At 40.4% G+C, this 6,225-nt stretch overlaps 1 protein-coding gene across 2 annotated transcripts in view; it reads left to right on the plus strand.

Moving 5' to 3' along the window:
• Positions 1-2,574, plus strand: part of LOC135549790 (thyroid hormone receptor beta-like) — a 125,099-nt gene extending 122,525 nt beyond the window's left edge. For both annotated transcript variants that reach the window (XM_064980087.1, XM_064980094.1), the window contains one exon: positions 277-2,574. The gene's annotated coding sequence lies outside the window, so the exon portion shown is untranslated. The remainder of the gene's footprint in view (positions 1-276) is intronic.
• The last annotated feature ends 3,651 nt before the right edge of the window (positions 2,575-6,225 follow it).

The following is a 6,225-nucleotide window of genomic DNA, read 5'->3' on the forward strand; positions in this document are numbered from 1 at the left end:
TAGCCGGAAAGTAGAGCATTGCAGTAGTCTAACCTAGAAGTGACAAAAGCATGGATTAATTTTTCTGCATCATTTTTGGACAGAAAGTTTCTGATTTTTGCAATGTTACGTAGATGGAAAAAAGCTGTCCTTGAAATGGTCTTGATATGTTCTTCAAAAGAGAGATCAGGGTCCAGAGTAACGCCGAGGTCCTTCACAGTTTTATTTGAGATGACTGTACAACCATTAAGATTAATTGTCAGATTCAACAGAAGATCTCTTTGTTTCTTGGGATAGGTATGTTTATAGCCACGGATATGCGCCCATTCTTGGTGGTTGAGAACAGGGGTTTTCAGCACCTCATGAAAGTGCTTGAGACACTACAAAATCCGCACTCTTGCACCCATTTCAGCAAACGGGTTGTACCCGCTCTATACAAGCAAGCTAAAGACAAAGTTGTCAATGAATTGGCCAATATACCCTGTGTTGTGCTTACTACAGATGGATGGACCTCCAGGGTAACAGATAGCTACTTAACAGTGACACCCCATCACATTACCCGGAGTGGGAAATGAGAAGTATCGTGTGCCCAATTTGAGAGGCACACAATTGCGTGCCTTTGTGTCTTTGTGAGAAAACATTATAGCATAGGTCTCTCTATATACAATGTCTGAGCCATATTTACATATTGATTTCAAACATTAATTGCACTTTTTAGTGTTGTTGTTGATGAGTAAAAATACTGTGTTGGTATTCCTGATGGTGCTCTCATCAGGCATTATATGACTCATGTATGGAATCAGGAATACCAACACTTTGTATTTTCTTAAATAAACCAAAATTAACTACAGTAAATGTTAGCCTGTCATTTTCCCCACTGTGCCGAAACCCAATGGAATCGTGACCCCAAAACCACAATACATACACAACCGTGGGTTTGGTGAACCATTACACCCCTAGCTGCCACATTCATTAAAAAAAATATGATGCAACATCAGCAGGGTACAGAGAAAAACTTGATGATAAAAAAAGCTCTTTATTTTGGTTGTATATTTCTTTAAAAAAAGGTTGTATGATATTGTGGTTTGTTTGCAACAGTTAAAAAAAAGTAAACTTTGTGTAAAAATCCAACTATTATAAGCTTCACACTACTCCTCAAAGCAGCTTGTGTTTTCTCTGTAAAAGTGATGCCTTTCATGAAGCAATAGAATTCGCAGTGTTTAAATGACTAGGACCTCACAATTCACACAAACTGCACAGTTAACAATGCGCAGACAATCAGAGAGAGACAGACAGGTAATTGGAAACAGGAAGTGGTGCAGGGTCCAAATACTTCCTGGTTTACAAGTTGAATAGGGACACGGGCTAAGTCAATGGCCCTAGAATGAGTTGTGACAATCAGCATATTTGAGGCTATTCGTTTGAGACAGGCAAGGCGGCACAGAATGGCAAGTCTTGATCACATAATGACTAGTTATTTGGAATGCAAGGTGATTTATAGTCGTCTGTAGTTGATCTCAAACATGCACTCTGCTGAATGTCACCTTATTCCACAAGATACGTCTTAAAGCGCCAGTGTGGTATTTTCTCTCGCAAGAGTGGTCACTCTTAATAACTCAGTTACAAACCAATAACAAATGTTGCACCAATAGAAAAGAAGCTATTTTACAGTACTACAGAGGATAAGGATGTATATTTTCAGACTGCAGAATTTTTTTACAGATATTGTATGCATTATGAACATTTTACTGTTTTACGTAAATAACGGGAAAAAACAATCTTTCTCTCAATTTCATTGCAAAACCACAATGACATACTGTTCTAGATTTGCTTTAGATATAACTATGTGAACATCATGAACTAGTAAGATTCATAGACAGATTGAAGTGTTAGTTTCACCTTGACAAAATATCTGTTGGTTACTGTATGGAACTATATCAGTGGTGGCTGGTGGCACTTTAAATAGGGAGGACAGGCTCATAGTAATGGCTGTAATGAAATGAATAGTGGTCTCAAACACATCAAACATCTGGTTCAAATGTGTTTGATACCATTCCATTCACTATTATGAGCCCGTCCACTCGTCACCAGCCTCCTCTGAACTCAACATATACTATACTGCAAAGTTGGCCAGGACAATTTGAATAAAAACCAGCTCCATTTCTGAAAGCCAAGCAAATCCACTCACTGTTTTAAAGAATAACAAATTATTTACTTGTGTGTTTTCTTGACTTAATGTTTTAGCAGACAAATACCAACAATATGTTGTTCATGATGTAGTAAACGTTTATCAATGATATCCGGAATATTGGATGACAAGTCTATGGAGAGAAAGAGTGAGAGAATGAACTTGTGGTGTTAGTGTAATTGATTGAGAATGAGTCTGTGGGTGTAGTGTTTTTGTACCAAATTGAAACGTGTTGCACACAGCGTTGCCTATGGAGTTGAATCTGACCTGTTTTGACTTGGGTACCCTGGAAGAAAAGACAAGTTGCACAAAAAATATAATAATTATGAATTTGGATCCTCATGATTATGATGCCATTTGCACGTAATGTGAATTGGATCTTGAGAATAAAGATGGTTTTAAGAAAATGTCCTCTGAACAGTTTTTTGTTTGTAAAATGTGTCTCACACCACGGTGGCAGGTAGCCTAGCGGTTGACAGCGTTGGGCCAGTAACCGAAAGGTCACTGGTTCAAATCCCCTAGTCAGCAAGGTGGAAAAATCTGCCATTCTTCCCCTGAGCAAGACAGTTAACCCCCAACAACAGATGCTCCCCAGGAGCCGATGACATTGATTAAAGACCCATTTCAGTTGAATGTAATTCAGTTGTGCAACTGACTAGGTATCCCCCTTCCCAAAGGACAAATTCAAAATGTCGCTCACAGAAAAGGAAACAAACAAAAAGTCACTTCAACAACCAAAACAGATTTTTTTTCAAAAGGTGCGTCCACTGAAAGTTGGCACACAACTAATAAGGGGTTTCAAAAAGACACACACCATGAGTGCGCATTAAATTTACCCCAGAGAAAACAAACTAAAGGAGCAATATGGAGCAAGGAAAAACAAAACTCGGGCTTCTTCCTGGCTAACTAACATGCGGTGTAGCTCTCCCAACATGTCCTCTCCAACTGATGCACTGAGCCAGAACAGATGTAACACATACTGACCAATGGGGTGACTCCAACCAGTGCACGCCTCAGCTAACATGCTAACCAACTTCGAAATAGAGAAACCGAAACACGTAACACAAACAATCTTTGGATTAGATTTTCGACAGTCAGATCTACTATATACTGATCATGATATAGCGGTGAAGATGGTGTTTAATGACAATTCAGTTCATGAGTCAATGTGATAATTGTGCAAATCCCCTGCCATCCATGAAAGGCTCAGAGCCCTAAAATCCGCTCTCTTTTTGTATTTTGTAATTTTACCCCCTTCTCCGCATTTTCGTGATATCCAATTGGTAGTTAAGTTCTTGTCTCATCACTGCAACTCCCCAACGGGCTCGGCAGTGGTGAAGGTCGAGTCATGCGTCCTCCGAAACATAACCCACCAAGCCGCGCTGCTTCTTAACACCTGCTCGCTTAACCCGGAAGCCAGTGGCACCAATGTGTCAGAGGAAATGCCGTTCAACTGACGACTGAAGTCGGCGCCCAGCCCGCCACAAGGAGTCTCGCTAGAGCGCAATGAGACAAGGAAAGCTCCCCGGCTAAACCCTCCCCTTCAATGCTGCACCACTAAAAGCCTCTCTTGAATGAAACTGAAGTGCTACAGGTGTGGTATCTTAATGTGATCCCTTTCTCACAGCAGAAGAATAATCCTGCAGCAACAGGAAATGTGAATTATTGTGTGGATTATAATTAATGGCCATTTTTGTAGGGGTTGATACATTTTTGGTTGGGGCAAATCAAGTCTGGCATTTTAAAGTGGAAATTACAAACTTTAAAAGCCTTTTTAAACCTTATACACTACAAATGTGCATTTCTTGCACAACAGGGTGATCAAATTAAGATCTTACACCTGTACACATTGCCAAGGCCACAGGATATTTGTTTTTCAGACCTTTTCAAACCAATCATTAATTCAGTGCTTTGCCTCGGTCAGAATGAAACCTAAGGTAGATTCAGAGCAAGCTGACATGAGCTAGAGCACAGATGTGTTAGGGGTCATCGCTTTTATTCATCTCAGCCATTTCACCCAGGTCATAACAGGCACGGTTAGTTAAAAGCAGATACTGAGAATGCAGTTTGCATGTGTGGGAGTGCGTGTTTGAGTGTGTGCGGGTGCGCGCACACGTGTGTTACCCTATTTGTGTTGTTTTATAGAAAGTGGAAGGACTAAGGAAGGAAAGGGTGTGGTTGACACAGATCAGTTTAATTTTTCCCTGAGATGTGTTGTTTTTTCAAAAGCCGTAGAATGAGATCCTCAATTATGCTGTAGTGGTGTTTCGTAGTGATGTTTTAGCTTGATTTCAAAAAGGTCAGAGTTCAATTTAATAGAAATAAAAAACAAATGTTAAATTTACGTAAGTATTCAGACCCTTTACTCCATACCTTGTTGAAGCACCTTTGGCAGCGATCACAGCCTTGAGTCTTCTTGGGTATGACGCTACAAGCTTGGCACACCTGTTTTCACACCGGAATTTCTCCCATTCTTCTCTGCAGATCCTCTCAAGCTCTGTCAGGTTGGATGGCGAGCATCACTGCACAGCTTTATTCAGGTCTCTACAGAAATGTTTGATCTGGTTCACATCCGGGCTCTGGCTGGGCCACTCAAGGACATTCAGAGACTTGTGGTTGTCCTTCTGAAAGGTTCTCCCATCTCCACAGAGGAGCTCTGTCAGAGTGAACATCGGGTTCTTGGTCACCACCCTGACCAAGGCCCTTCTCCCCCGATTGCTCAGTTTGGCTGGGCGGCCAGCTCTAGGAAGAGTCTTGATGGTTCCAAAAATTATGGAGGCCACTGTGTTCTTGGGGACTTTCAATGCTGCAAAAATATTTTGGTACCCTTCCCCATATCTGTGCCTTGACACAATCCTGTCTCGGAGCTCTACGAACAATTCATTTGACCTCATGGCTTGGTATTTTCTCTGACATGAACAGTCAATAAAGCTACATTTTGTTCAGTGGTTAATTTTCTATAAAAGGACAGACACAGACAGCTACAGGATCAAAGATTCTCCTTGTATCTGCTGTCTGTAAAAAAAAAAACTATTCTGTCGGTTGGTTTTAAGAGCAACACTGCTCTCTGCTGGTGGAAGGTTGTACCAGGCCCAGGGACGATGGCGTCATTCTGGCGGGGTTGCATTAAATTATTAATTACGTTCAATTCAATAATTCGATTTTGTACTTGAATTGTTAAAAGCTAACTCTGCTAGTAAAGTAAGTGTGAGAATTGCTATCAAGAGAAGTGCAATAAAAAGTCTTGATTCCTTTTTATAGCTATAACCAGTTTTCCATCCAACATTGAAAGTAAAGTAGGCTACATGTCATGGCAGGCCTGATGGAAACATCTCATTTGTAGGTAAACTTTACAAATGTCAACAAAATACGCTAGACAATGTCTTTTTGTGTCAGTAAAATGTAATATACGCGAAATGGCGGTGGAAATGCTTATATGAAAGTAAACTTGGAGTCAGTTGCGCGGTCCTCCCACTACGACTCGTGAAAGCATGCAGTTTATTAGGCTACAGATTAAATAATGTATGAATTTCACAGGATGATGAAAAAGAAAGGTGATGAACTTGATGCTCCTTTCCAATATATAGCGTTTTATTATGGTGTTATTATGATCGATGCTTGGCTGCCATTTAATAAATAAAAATAATCTTGCTCTTTTGTCCATATTCATCTCATCCACTATATCTAAGAGTTGTTGGCTAAAGCGCATGTGCCAATACCAGATTGGGCACATTCGTTATATATCACAATTTTTGGGGTGACAAAACCACCAGCCGAGTAGAAAATGCGTTGGATAACCAAACTTGTACATTTGTTGATCTAACTCACTCCATAAAAGTTATTTTTTGTGCACTATGCCCCGAATTCCGATCCGGAGTTAAACGTTCGGGGTGGAGATCTAAGAAATTAAGGTGTGGCTAAGGTTTCATATTATGACCTTTCTTTAATTCCCTCATAATTCAACCACTTTATGCACGACAAAACCGTGAATAAGGTCTAGCGATCCTGCCTGTTGCAAGTGGGAAAAGCATCTTTTCCCCATAGAAATAACAGAATTC

Source organism: Oncorhynchus masou, chromosome 12, assembly GCF_036934945.1.
Source record: "Oncorhynchus masou masou isolate Uvic2021 chromosome 12, UVic_Omas_1.1, whole genome shotgun sequence".
Taxonomy (NCBI): Eukaryota; Metazoa; Chordata; class Actinopteri; order Salmoniformes; family Salmonidae; genus Oncorhynchus; species Oncorhynchus masou.